The following is a 14,255-nucleotide window of genomic DNA, read 5'->3' on the forward strand; positions in this document are numbered from 1 at the left end:
TTGGAGAACTCAGCCAAGAGATTTTAAAGATTTTTATCAGTATGTTTGAAGGGAATATTTATATGCCTGATCTAATCAGGCTTTGGCATTTCTGTAAGGGCAAAACTGAAGAGCAATAGGATCAGCCTGGCTGCCATCCCTGTTCCTCTGGAGGCATCTGGAGACCACAGGGAATGGGCTGAGGCGAGATGGACCCTTTCAAATACAGTACATTCACCAAGGAAGCAGAAAGGAAGAAGATGGGTATGACAAAAAGGTCGAGGAAGAAGAGAAGTGCCTGGGCAAGACCCAGCAAGGGGAAGCCAGGATGAGTGGAGCCTGCAGAAGGGTTTACATTGCCTTTGAAGAGAAATATTCATGCTGTCAGGTAGAATGGAGATTCTAACCCGTGGGAGGACAGAAGATGCTACCTTGAAGAATCCGACTATTACAGGATTAACAGCTACAATCCCTCCCTCTGAGGACACTGAAAGCCAAAATCTGGCCTGAGGGTTTTAGGTGGTGAGGTTTGTCCAGGCGTGTCAGTAGGAACTCTACAACATACAGAGGGAATACTGTCCAAACCTGTATTATCTAAACATAGGTGTCATTAAAATATTAAATATTTCTTTTAGGGGCAAAAAAGAAAAAAACAACCAAAAAAACAGAGGAATATAAAACCAAAATACATTTCTAGCAAAACGCACCCCTCGAACACTTCAATTCCACCGTACAATGTATTTCTATCATGTTTAAAAAACATTTGTCAAGCGTATAAAAAACCCAGAAGTTCCCTGTCACACAGTTTAATTCCCTATATTCTGCCTACATGCACATATAGGGCCAGTTTGTTAGGGGGTGGAGGTGTGTAGCAAAGCACAATCTAGCGAGACATGACACCATAACGGTGAACAATAAAAGCAAGCACAGCATATGTGCTGGACATTTGGTGAAAATAACCCAGCTACAGCTCCCACTTTGGTAAATTTCCCCATGCAGGAGTTGGTAATTCAGCTTCTGCTGTGATTTGACTCAAACAACAATGAGGTTGCTTGCAAGCCTTCTGAATTATTATTTATTGGGGAATTCAGAGATTCTAGGAAATACATCGTTGCTTTTCAACTCTCTGTTTCTATAAAGCTCAACAAGCTGAAATCTGGGGGGTTTCTTCCTTCCTTCTCACAATGCCAAGGCCTTTCCTCCTTCTAGCTGCTAAGATTCTCCCCGGCTGTAAGATCTGAAACAGTAGCAATAATTATATTTCCTATTTTATTACTCATAATTGCCCCTTTGATCAGAATCCTATGCCATTTAACCACATTTATATGGTCATCTTGCACATGGGTTCTAAATACAGAACGAGTCATTTTCCAAGAGAAAACTCCAGGAGCTGGGTTTCCCTTTGCTGCAGACACACGGAATCCCATACATTTGGCACCAATTTAGCTTATTATCATTTCATTCTTCCTTTTTATATTTGTTTCATTGTAAAAAAGCAACATAAAGCTCTCAGTTTGCTGGGAAAGACTGCTCATTCCTTCATATTGGCTTCATTCACCCAGTCTGTAGCCCATCTACCCAGATTCTCCAGCAAAAGGAGACACCAATGAACACAAGAAATTCCCTACAACTGGAAAAGATGAACTATGGGTCTCTAAGAATCTGCACAAGGACTGGGTGCCCAATCTCAGACAGTTCTGTCCTTGGCCACCAAGAATACACTTGTTAGAGCCACATCAAGAAAACCTCCTGGCTTGTGGCTGGCCTTTGCACGATGGGCCCCTGGCAGCAGCAGAAGACAGGGCCAGCAACTGCCCCGTCCCCTGTGCAAAACAGAAGATCATTACCTGTTTATGGTTGTTAATAATGGTAAAACCCTGATGGACTTCAGAGAACCCAGAGCTGCTTTTGATTTAGGCCATGCACCTGAAAGAAGCACTGATTTCAGTTTCCTCAAAATGATGGTCTCAGGAAACTACATCAGCAGCCTAGGCTGAAGAATTTTTCAGTTCACTGGGAAAAGAACATGGTCTTTTGAAAAGTAAGCATTTTATCTGGAGGAGAAGCCACCATGAAGCCAAATTCAACACAACCAAAGCTGAAGACTCACACCTGAAGCAGACACAGGGAAGATCTGGTGACCACACAAGGATAACAGAAGCAAGAGAAGGGGCTGAGAGTTTGGTTTACCCTGAGTCCTTTTACTAGCAGCTTTGCTAGATACACTTCACTCTTCTGCTCAAAGCATCTTTGCTCAATGTGATCTACACACACTGCTTTGTCCTCTCAGCCAATTTAGCCAAGACATTCAGATTCTCCAGTCACAGGAAAAACTGCTGCTGGAAGAAGGGATGTGCAGCCAAAAGAACTAAAGGCTTCTAGATTAAAGAAACCCTAATAGCTACTTAACTTGTACCATTTTATTTTATGTACACCCAGTACCAGCAGCAACAGGCAGCCTCACCCTTTTCTAGGATGCTCTCTGGACCAGCCAGCCACCTGCCACTGGGAATTTCTAGGAGGATCACTCATGCTGGAAAAGCAAAGCACCTGTGGGTCCTTCACAGGGTTTCTCATTACAGACACCTGCCCATCACCTAGGGACATGAAAAATGTCTTCACAAACAGGGACAAAGTGACACGCACAGGAACAGGAAATCATCCAAAACTTGCAGTCAACTTGGTTCAATCAGACTTGGAAGGGCAACAGCTTGGCACTTGGGTAATTTCAGTGACAGACAACTGTTTTCCTTAGCTATTAGTAAATACAATCAAAATCCTAGAGCTTTTTCTCTGGATGTGAATAAGAGACTCTGTGCTGAAAACATCACAGAGATAGAGATCAGAGGTCTATTTTTGTTTCTCTGTCTTGATGCCCATGACTTTGATGGGGTAGGTATATTAGCATATGATAAATTACTCTTTAATCTGTTGTAGTTATAATTCCAGAGAGCAGTTCAGTGGCTTTGCTCTCAAGCAAAAGTATTTCTGTGAAGAAACACTTGTTTTGCTGCAAAAGGGGAAGAACAAAGCTGTTTGTAAACAAAGCTGTAAAGGGAGAGGTCCATCTCCCATGAAGCTCAAAACTCTCCAAAACTAATTTCTGCAGAGAGCTACTATTACCCAATGTGAAAAACTTCTTTGAAATCAGCAAACCTCAATTGCACAGAAATGCTCAAAGAGGGCTGCACAGCACATCATCTGAACTGGTATCACTTTTAATTTCCCACATGGTTGGGCTGAAAAGGTTCGTAGCTTGGAAAGTGTAGAAGGAGAAACTCACTGGAAATTGCAATCCAGGATCAGATTACAGAATGAGGATGATACAGGGGAAATCTTCACGAACAAGTTTCTTTATGCAGAATAAACTCAAAAGGTCCTGGGCAGGGAGGAAGGAGAAAGAGGGTAGGAAAAACTATGTCTGAATCCTCTTTTGTGGAGACAACATTTACAACACAGCTTCTTTAAGGGTTAGGAATTGAAATCACTTTGAAAGAAATATTTTTACCTCCTGAGAAGATAAACACTGATGAATCTGCACAGCACGCTGTGTCACTGCTACATCCATGAAATACCCAAAAGCATCAAAAGAGATTCTCTTACCCCACCTCTCAGTCCATCCTACTGCCATCTGTCTGCTTGGGCCAGGAATTTGTCCATGATCAGAGAGAGATGCTCAGTGTGCTCATTCCTACAGAAGCCGAAGACACTATATCCTTGCAGCCTATGACAGCCTAAAGTATCACATACATGATCTTTAGAAGAAAGAGATTGGTTTGAACTGGAGGGAAACTGCAAAAATAGATGAAGTCAAGAACTCTTTTTTTTTTTCTTTTTTTCTTTTTTTCCACGAGCTTTAAAGGCTTAAATTACCCAACATTATACTGGAGTATTTCTGGCCTTCTCTAGAACCACGAAGAAGAAGCCAAGAACCACTTGGTCCTTATCTGTGTCTCCAGAGATGCTCTTACTTGCACTGGACATGAGCAGAAGAAATCTATGAGGAGAACTGAAATCCTACATGCCAGCAGAGATGGTGGCCAGAGCAGCAGGTTTGGTGGGAATCATTACCATGGTTTTGACTCAGAAATGGGGTGGGTTCACATTCAGTGGAGCAGTCAGATGGCCATGCTGCGTTTGGCTGCAGCACAGTCCCAGCCAGCATCAGTTCATGGTCAGGCTACCCCAGAATGCTGGAAAATAAGATGGCATGTGAGAAATGCAGACCTGAGACCATAAAAACTGATGTCTCATGAAATGCTGGACAGTCGGTGAGGAGTGGATCCTGTTTGTTGGCTGTGAAGGGGTGGAGGGCAGGGGTGAGACGAGTGCCTTGGAAATCAGCAGTTTTGACACTGTTCACCCAGGAAGTGATTAACTTGCATGTTTGTGGGCAACTGCACAAGCTATTTTTGGTCATGGGACCCTGTGTAAGGAAAGGATTGCAAGGTTTTAATAATGATCTTCAGTTAACTTGGTTACCCACACAACAATGGCTTTCTGAGAGGCCAACTGCTGCTAAAAACTTGAGACAGGCTTTACTTCCAGAGGTATTAAACTATGAAAATATCTAACCATAATAGTAAGCAGCTATAAAAAGAGCCCTGTTTATTTCACATGATTTCTTCGTAGGCCACAATGTTATGAGAATACTTTAGCTCAATGACAACATGGTAAATTGGAAAAGATTAACCATTTAAGTCAGCACTTAAGCAGTTCATTTTTACTGGATTTTTGTGACTTTATACTTTTGAAACCCAGGTTTGCACTAGTATCTGCAGGCCTAGGGATGTGTGAATGGTGCTATTTAAAATTCAAAATTAACCTGATAGGAAGTTCAGCTCATGCAAGGGCCACAGAAAGGGAAATCAGGGATTAAATAAAACTTAAAAAAAATAATAATAACACAGACTTTAATTCTGCATTGCTGTACATCACTTAGGTGGATTTGGAGCCTGCATACCCAAATCTGAGAAATAATCTGGTCTCTCCCATCTCTGTGTTATTGCAAATTGTATCCAATGATTTTTCTGCAACAGCTGAGCATCATAGAATACCCTACAGAAAAGTTCAAACCCTCTCTGTTTTACACTATGGTGTTTTGGGGCTTATTCCTGAGGAACACAGTGAGGCCTGACTGAACCCCTTCCACTATGAGGGTAGAGCAAAAAAATAAAAGGATTGGGGGGGGAAAATAAAGACTGCACTTGTTTCTGGGCAGACCTGCACCCCTCTCTGGAGAGGACACTTCCACCCTTGTTAATCCCAGCTTCTTAAAGCAACACTCAGTAAGATAATGAATCCTTTAAATGTTACATCTTGTGTCTTGCATTATTGTGGTGCAGCAACTCTCCACATCAAACAGTCATCAGCACTATTACAAAGTGGGCTTATAAGAGAGTGGCTGAAAAGGCGCTGTGTGAAAAGAAGTGGAAAATTAAAGCTGAAGCAGTCGAAGAAAGGGCTTAATTTACTGGCATGTACAGTATGCAAATGAGATTACTCTCAGCTTAACTGCATCATTTATGTCCATAATAACGGCATCATCATTACAGGGCTCAAATTAAATTACACCATAATTAGCATATCAAAGTGATTGGTTAAAGTTTAAAACAAATACCCAATTTTGTTAATGAACAGCTGTAATTGTCATGTACACTTCAATGAAAACTCCCTAAACAAATATATGTTTTAGAACAGAGAAAGATTTTGAAGCAGACAGGTCTGCGGCGGAGGTAAATTGCCTAAAAAAGAATGACACAGACTATTCTATTAATGTTAATATATGCTCATCATTTTCAGGTAATAAAACATTCTATCAAAACAAGCCTTCACTTGGTATTTTTTTGCCTCTCAGACTCTTCTGCTCCATTGGCAAGTGGCAGAGGGGAGAGGTTCTGGCCAGCCCCACGCAGGGGACACGCACAGCACCCCAGCCCCTCCTCACCCACCCGACGCCTGGAGTGGGTGAGAAGGGAGGAAGAAGAAGATGTCTTGCTAACTCTATGCTGTAGACCAGGGCTGGAGTAAGCTGATGACATGATAACACATTAGGCAGCCTACAATTCAATTTACTCTAATCTAATCATATCTACGCAGCAGTTTCAGAGGTGGAACTGCACCAGAGAAGTTTTTGCTGTTCTTGTCTCATTAAAATAAATAGGGAGGTGGGACCAGCGGGTTTGTCACTGTCAGCCTGACAGCCAGCAACACATTTCCATAGATCCATCACTGCAAATGTATACAGTAAATACACAGTTAAAGCACTCCTCAGGCAGAAGGAGCTGACATGGGAGCAAGCCCACTCCACGCTGTTTCGTGGCACAGGTGAGCTCTAGAATGCTTGGGGCTGGGAGGAACCATAAGGTCAGAGAAACCCAGTGCCACTTTGCACACCCAGAGTAAAATAATCCCTCTGTGTCCCCCAAAATGTTCACAATGATATATTCCACTATGTATCCCCCGATGTTATACATAGGAAGCAACACGAGGAAGTATATTTTGTGCTAAAATTGGGAATGCACTTTCAAATATACTTAACAAGGAAATTGAATGTCTTATTAAATCCGTATTATCAAAACACTGTTCAAAAATTTAAAGAAAGTAGCTTTTCATTTTATTCATCGAAGAATCCATTAAAGCCTAAGCTCTGAAGTAGTATGTAAATTATGTGCCTTTCAAGGTAGAGCTAGGGCAAATTCACTCCATCAACTAATGATGAACCTCATTATGTGCAGGGAGTATTCATAATGAGGAAACAAGCCACCCGCCATTCCATGTTCTAACATAAATCCCTGTAAAATGTGAATATCTCCACGTCTAATTAAAGGCTACTAATTCCTATCATCCCCCTACACGGCCCAAAAAGCAAAAACTAGCAACGTGTTTAAAAAGACACCCTTTGATTTCTACAAAACACGTTTATTTGTGTTTACCACTACTGAGTTGCAACGTATTTATTTTAAGAAAAATCAGTCCCAGTTTTACAGGACAAAAAGTTTTGGGGCACAAAAGTTTATTTACATTATCTGGCTTGGTCTTATATTTTAAAAAGAGCTTCTGATTAGCACAGTTTTGGCTGCACAGCTCAACAGAAAAATAAATAAAAAGGCAGAGGAAAGAGATCTCAAGGAGTATTTAAGAAATAATATTTTACTGGGGGGGGGAGGTAGGGAAAGAAAGGCTTAGCCATCCCAGTTTGCTCTGGAACTCAAAACTCCCTAAGAAAATATATTAAAAAAAAAAATCTAGAGATCCCATAAGAACTAGGGAAGGCAGGCAGCAGAGCCAGGGAGTGCCAATTAGGTAACCAAGAACACAACAGGTATTTAAAAAAAAATCTGAATGCTACTGAATTTAGGAAGCTACTTCCCCTCCAAAAAACTGCTAAAAGTTAGGGTTAGAAGACAATGCTGAGTAACACAGGCTGGAATAAAGGTGCTCTTCCCCAGACTTACCTAGATTTGATATTTATACCTACAAGCACAGTGTCCATTCCTGTGATCAAAAATGTATTTCCTATTAAGTTGCATAATACCCATTGTATCTATCACCATGACTTCATTTGCTCTTGCACTGAATTATGGATTTGCTCTCTATACTTCCCAGCATAAAAGTGGACAGATTTGCCCACTCCCCTGAATAGAAGATGTGCCACTGTTGCTTTTTTTTTTTTTTTACTGCCCTAAATTAACATTTTCCTAGGTTTTCAAAACAAACCGAGAAGCACAGCAAAACCTAAGAACGTTTTAGTTCGCAGAGAAGGGAAAAAAAAAAAAAAGCATCCAGTGAAGATGAAGAGCATACAGGTTTAAAAAAAAAATAAAGAAAAATAGAATAGATGACACAAAGGGATGGTTAAAGAAATGCAACAACTGCTCGCAGGGCAGGAAAGCACTTGGACAGTCACAGAAAAGGCTGTGGTACCTTCAGACTATGTCAACCAAAAAGTTGAAATCCTCGTGTAAAAATACCCCTCACGTTTCATCCCTAGAAAAGCTTATTTAGAATTCATAGAAATTCATAGCAGCTAAGAGGAATATGTGCACATAAAATCACAAATGCAAAAAAAAAAAAAAAAAATAAATAAATCAATATTTAAAAGAACAAAATAGAGCAGGCAGATTAAAGTATTTTAGCAACGCAAATTTTCTCGAAATAGCAGGGCATTTTATGGAGGGGGGGGAGAACGAGGGGGAGAGAGGGAGGAGGAGGGGGATCCGGCTTCTTTAAGTTGCATAAAAATAAAACTACGCTCCATAAAGCTGCTCCCCTGCACGCCCGCTCATTCCTCGACTCCACCGAGGGGCTTGGTGGTTGTGGTTGGGTTTTTGTTTTTGCCTTTTTTTTTTTTTTCCTTCTTCTCCTTTTTTTTTTTTTTTTTTTTCCCCTTCTCCTTTTAGGTCAACCAGTCATGCACTGGGAAGACAACCCTCCAAAAATAACTTGTCCCTCCCCCGGAGCGCGGAGTTGAACAACCTACCTTTGTTCTGGCGCTGCAGATAACAACCGGCACCGCCGCGGGAGCGGGAGCCGCCGCCGCCGCGCAGCGGGGCGGCCCGGGGGACTCGGCCGGGCGGCACCTGGCGCTGCGCGGAGCCGCGCGGAGCTACGCGGAGCCGTCCCGACGCGGGGGCCCCTCCGAGCCCCCCCACACTCTCCCACCCCCCTTCCCTCCCCAGACCCCCCCCTTTTCCTTCCCTTCACCACCTCCACACCCCCGTCCCGCCGCCCCTTCCCCACTCGCGGGATGATCCGCGGACAGAGCCGGGAGCCGCTCGCGTCCCCGCCGCCCCCCCCAGGCTCGGCGCAGGTTACATACGGGGGGGCCGGGTGCCGGGAAGGAAGAGTTCTGCAGGATTTATTTGACACTTATTTTCCGGGCAGCCCTTTTGTGGAGTTGCGCCGTTTGTTTCTTATTGTCTGAGCAGCAGTTGGAAGCGTCTCCCCGAGGGGGCCCCTCAGCCCGGCTCGGCCGCTTTGACAGGGAGGTAACCATATTAGGATGTGTATGGCAAAGTAAACAATAACATAGTTGCAATGAAATGGAAATTTTTTTTTTCTTTCTTTCTTTTTTTTTTTTTTCCCCCCCCCCCCCCCCCCCCTTCTACCTAATAGTGTTGGTGTCAGTCCTGTTTTCAAGCCTTTTCTCACTAGTTTTGCTCTTTGGTCTTTCTCGAGAATTAAAAAAATAAAATAAAATAAACAAAAAGAAAGAAGGGAGGAAAGAAAAGGAAAAATAATAATAATAATGAGGGCTTAGGGGGAAGAGGCAAGTGACACCAGCTTCCCAGTTTCTCAAGTCAAGCCTGCTGAAAATGTTTTGGATCACAGAGGGAGCGCTTTTAACCTCCAAATAAAGCCATGTCAGTTTAATAATTTAAAAAATAATAATTAAAAAATTGAAAAAAAAACCTCCAGTAATGCCTGCACACATTTTGAGACCCACAGCAGAATGAGGAAATGAGGAGAGACAATAAAAATTGCCATTTGAAAGCAGAGGGCAAGTAGATGAGGAAAGTCCAAGTCGCGTTTTGCACAATCGCAGCGAACCGGTGGGATGAGCTAAGTTGTGCAAGCCCTGCAAGTCTGCTGGCTTGAAAGCTCTGAAATCACTGGTTTTACAGGATAAAGCACTTGAAGCAAATTGTAAAATGCAGGTGTCAAGTTATTCGGTTTAATCAGAAACAGAGCTCAGTGCAGCCACCATGCAAAGGTTCCCCCTACCAGCGCTGTCGAGAGTGCTGGTAAAAGTTCTGCAGCAGGAAAACACTTGAAGTCAAACAATATTATTTTAATACCTCGACTCCACATCCTAAGCAAATCACCAAGAACAACAAGTGTAGCATCCCCTCGGATGAGGCAGCTGCACTGGGTGCCGAGGCTCAGCCCTAGCAGCCAGCCCAGCCTGCGAGGGAACTGCAGCTCGACGATGAAATAAGTTTACACGTCTGGGTGACGGCAGGTCGGGGCAGCTCTCTGGTGCAACAGTCCAACACAAGCTGTCGAGCTGTTTGCACCACCAGTTTGCATCCTCTGCTACCCCCAAGGCCGGCAAAACGGAGCCACTCCTCTGGCAAGGGCCGACACAAGGGATGGCTGATGCTCTCTGCCTGTACCAGGCACTGGCATGATAAGATACGCTGCAAGGAGAGGTTTAAGGTAGATAGGCAGACAAAGTTGCTATGAGATCAAGTGCTGAATTTAGAACAAAGGCAATGTTTCCCTGACAAATTCGATGCACACTTACCCTGCCAAATTTGCTCGTACTCGGCTAATCCGCAGCGATCAGAACATCAGTGTTGACATCTAATGGTACCTACATGCATCTCTCTCTGCCTTTCCACGTGGCACAAGCCTGCTCTGATAACATCCTTTAAATCTTTCAACCATCTTGTTTAACCTCAACATCTATAAAATTACACAGCACGTCACTCATCTAAGCTGCACGTGCAGCCCCCACTCTCCCCTCCCCCCCCCAAAAAAAAAATCACCAAAAAAAAAAAAGTTAACTTAACAGGCTGATACCAAAATCAATAAATCACACGACCAAGTAGCAGTTCAAAAGTTCAAAGACATGATGGCCAGTTCACTACGTCGTAGCACTCAACCAATAATAACTTGACTCCATCACTCCTCATAGTATAGACAATTTCATAGCATCATTTTCATTAGCCTGTCTCACTGAAAATTGCCAGCTATTTATGTATACGCTAAAATAAATTAGCCATTTCATCGAGCACTGTGATTCTTATAAAATACATTAACACAATACTCAATTTTCCAGTTGGAGTAAATAAATAAATCAATAAATTCAATACAGGGTAATTTTTACTTTTTTTTTTTTATTATTATTATTGTGGAGCTTCAGCTCTCACTGTAAGTGTTTTTATTGGGTTTATTTGTTTCAATAAAAATTGAAATGGGCCAGTGATCTTAGCAGTAAGATCTGGGGGGGAAAAAAACAAGCCAGGCCCATCTGATACAAAGAAAGTATACTGTGCAGTTCAGCCAACTGGCAATATATAATTTTTCATCAAAAATCATTTTAATTACAGTTATTAAACAGGCACTTGATTTTGAAGGGTTCATCTCTCCCCTCATGAACCTTCATGAAGAGGAGAAGGGCTCTGCAGCCCAGTGAGAAGCCCCCAGGGTGCCAGAGAAGGGATTCGGGTCCTCCCCAAGCTCATCCTGCTGGGTTGGGGGCAAGACGTTACCATTTTGGTGCTTCCAAGGAGAAATTGGGCATGGGAAAGTTACCAGCACTCATGGGAACTATTTTTAAGGACTCACAGAACATCTTCTTCAGTGTGGCTGCAGGTAGGGGCATCTGACCTCAGAGATAAAATGGCAGAAGGATCAAAGAATGTGGGAGAAGAGTTCATGAACACTCTAAAAACTTGATCCTTGAAGAGGGTTTGTTGTCTCTGGCTCTTTAGGTCTGTGTTGCCTCTTTAGACATGACCAGTTGGTTTTATGGCTCCATGGATCACGGGTGATTTGATGATGACATCTTATAGCACAGCTTAGTGCAACCCTTGGGGACTTCATATGGGACTTATGGCAGCTCATACCCTACAGAGAAGGGTTCTCCTGCCTCGGCTAAACCAGGCATCATGTCAGGGGTTGGACAACAGGATGCTCCATAAATTGGCCCAGCAAAATGCTCACAGGTGGTAAATAAGTTGGACCAACTCAGTTCTCCTGCTTCTGTAGCCTCAGACCAATGGAGGCAACCTACAAACCTCTCCAGAAGTCTCAGCATCCCAGTACTGCAGCATTTCCCAGCAAATCTGACACTTCAACACCAAACTACGAGCTCTACCTGCTCTGTGATGATAACAAGAACCTATATAAGGAATCAGAAAGAAATAAAATACACCCCTTGTGACAGGAATTGGCATTGAATCCAGTCTTAGCAGTGAAAAAACAAATGTACTAACAAACACACACCACTTAAGCCCATAATGGTTTAACATAATTCCTTTAAAAAGGCTGCATGTGAATAGCACAGTTTGTAAACTGCTTGGTGGCAACAGGAGGGTACTTTTTGTTCATATTCACTCTTTAACCTAATCAGAGGAAAAGTAAATATCAGGTCTCAATTTTAACGGCTGACTATAAATAAAGAGCTTTTACACAAAATGCAGGGTTTGCAAAGATAACCATTTTAAGGATGATGTCACTAGTGACCTACTGAACTACATGGCACATGTCAGACAGACGTCTGTTTCTTAAATTGCAGCAATAAATTAGTAGCCACGAGAATCTGTTCTCTCAAGAAAAGGGGAAGCTTTCCTCTTCAGATACAAGTTTAACAACTCTAGCAGTTGAGTTAGGATGAGTTAGGATGCTGCTGAGTTAGGATGAGTTAGGATGCTGCTGAGTTAGGATGAGTTAGGATGAGTTAGGATGAGTTAGGATGAGTTAGGATGAGTTAGGATGAGTTAGGATGAGTTAGGATGGCTGCTGATGGGGGGGATGGACAGCAGGGCCAGCTGCTCGGGGTTGTAAATATTGCACACTGCCAGTAAGAGCCTCCTTGGCCATGGCATTGCAGAGACCACCAAGCTGCTGAGCCTCACTGCATCAGCACAAACACACTGAGGTCTGCACTGCAAGTTTCCACAGTGGCTTTTGGTAGTGGCCACAGAATTCCCTCTCCTCTACTCAGCAACCTTCTGCCCTGACCATGCAGTAAAGCCAACAGGAGCAGGGGCATTCTTCATCACCTTAGAGGAACCATGGAGGCAAAATGAAGGACTTCATGCTTGCTCGGGTGTGAGCAGTGAGGTGCATCCCACCTGAGCACAAGAGAACACCTTGTCCTTCATCTTCCTCTGCCCCCTGTGCAGTATTAGTTCCCACCAGCAGGGTCCAAGCCTCTGGAAAGCTTTCCTCTAACTTTACACTGATTAAAATACTGGTATTTTAAAACATGTTACATGCATACTTGATCAGAGCCTCTTGTCAACACTCATGTGCATGCACACAAATAAAATCCTTCCACTAACATCACCCAACATAACGCATCCCACCCTAAGGACCTTGGTTTCAGTTACTAGTAAATTTGCCAAATTTTAATCATTTTCACTTTTTTTTTTTTTTGGAGGGGGGGGGGAGGTACCCTGCTACCAGACGAATTCTGGCAATAAAAAAAAAGTTTCACATATAATTGTCTAGACACTCCTGACAACAGAGACAGGAAACATCACTGATCTACTACAGTGAGCAACGCTGATCATCACTTCCACCAGAAGTCACTGAGCTCCCACATGTTGGAGCAGAGAAATGAAACCAAGACTTCACAAGGAGGTAGGTGTGTGGCACCACTCCCCACCTACTGTCCCCTCCTCTTTCTCTCTGTCCCCCAGCAGGCAGGCAGGGCCAGAGGAAGCCACCTGATTTGAATAGAGAGGAGACAAGGCCAGCTCAGGAAGCAGGAAAACAAGCAGACAGGGACAAGGAGGCCAGAGAATGAACCGTGACTGCCTAAGCTCATCACCTTTCTCTAGGGGCTGGTTGCATACTTTTTTCATCCATTACAGAGGAACTAGAGGGTGTAGTCCAGCTCGGGACATTTTTTGGAGACCTGTAGCTTGGACAACCCAGGATCAAGTTGTGCAGGTAAAGCTAAAGTAAAATGCCTGACTTCAGTGTGACCTCCCTGCCCATTTTAGCCCTAAACGTGAAAAATCCTCACGCTTCTTGGCTAACCAGCATTAAGGGTGTTTTTGCACAGCCAGAGCACCATCCATTTTCCTAATCCTTCTCTGAGAAACAGCTGCAAGGTATTTGTGGAAAGTTCTGGACACAGAAAACTTCAGCCTAAGATAGCTGACATGCAGGCATATTGAGAACATGAGGGCTTTTCAACACGTGCTGTGGGTCACTCTACACTAAAACCATTATTTTTTTTTTTAAACAGGAACAACATTGACCTCTCTCTCTCTTGGTTTCGGTAAAGAAACCAGAATTTTACTTATTTTTTTTTTAATGCTATGTTGCTGGTTCCCCATGAAACATCAACTTTGTTTTCTCATATTTCATCCTATGGATAGAACAGGTAAAAAGCTTTATGGAAAAAACCCTCAATATGTAATAACACCATGTGACAAGCCCCACACAGAAGGGGATAATTCATCACTAAGCCTTTCCTGCTTCTAACTCCAGGGTCCCTGCCCTCCAGCAAACAAAGGCACTCCCCTAAAACACAACAGCAAACCCCCTGCCCCTGTTGCCTCAGCTGAGCTGCCTCTGAGGATGCAGGCAGA

General features: G+C 43.2%; 1 protein-coding gene across 6 annotated transcripts in view; it reads right to left on the bottom strand.

Annotated features, from left to right (window-relative positions):
- FOXP1 (forkhead box P1) overlaps positions 1-14,255 on the bottom strand; it is a 377,025-nt gene that overhangs the window by 186,746 nt on the left and 176,024 nt on the right. The window lies entirely within an intron of this gene.

Source organism: Calypte anna, chromosome 12 (assembly GCF_003957555.1).
Source record: "Calypte anna isolate BGI_N300 chromosome 12, bCalAnn1_v1.p, whole genome shotgun sequence".
Taxonomy (NCBI): Eukaryota; Metazoa; Chordata; class Aves; order Apodiformes; family Trochilidae; genus Calypte; species Calypte anna.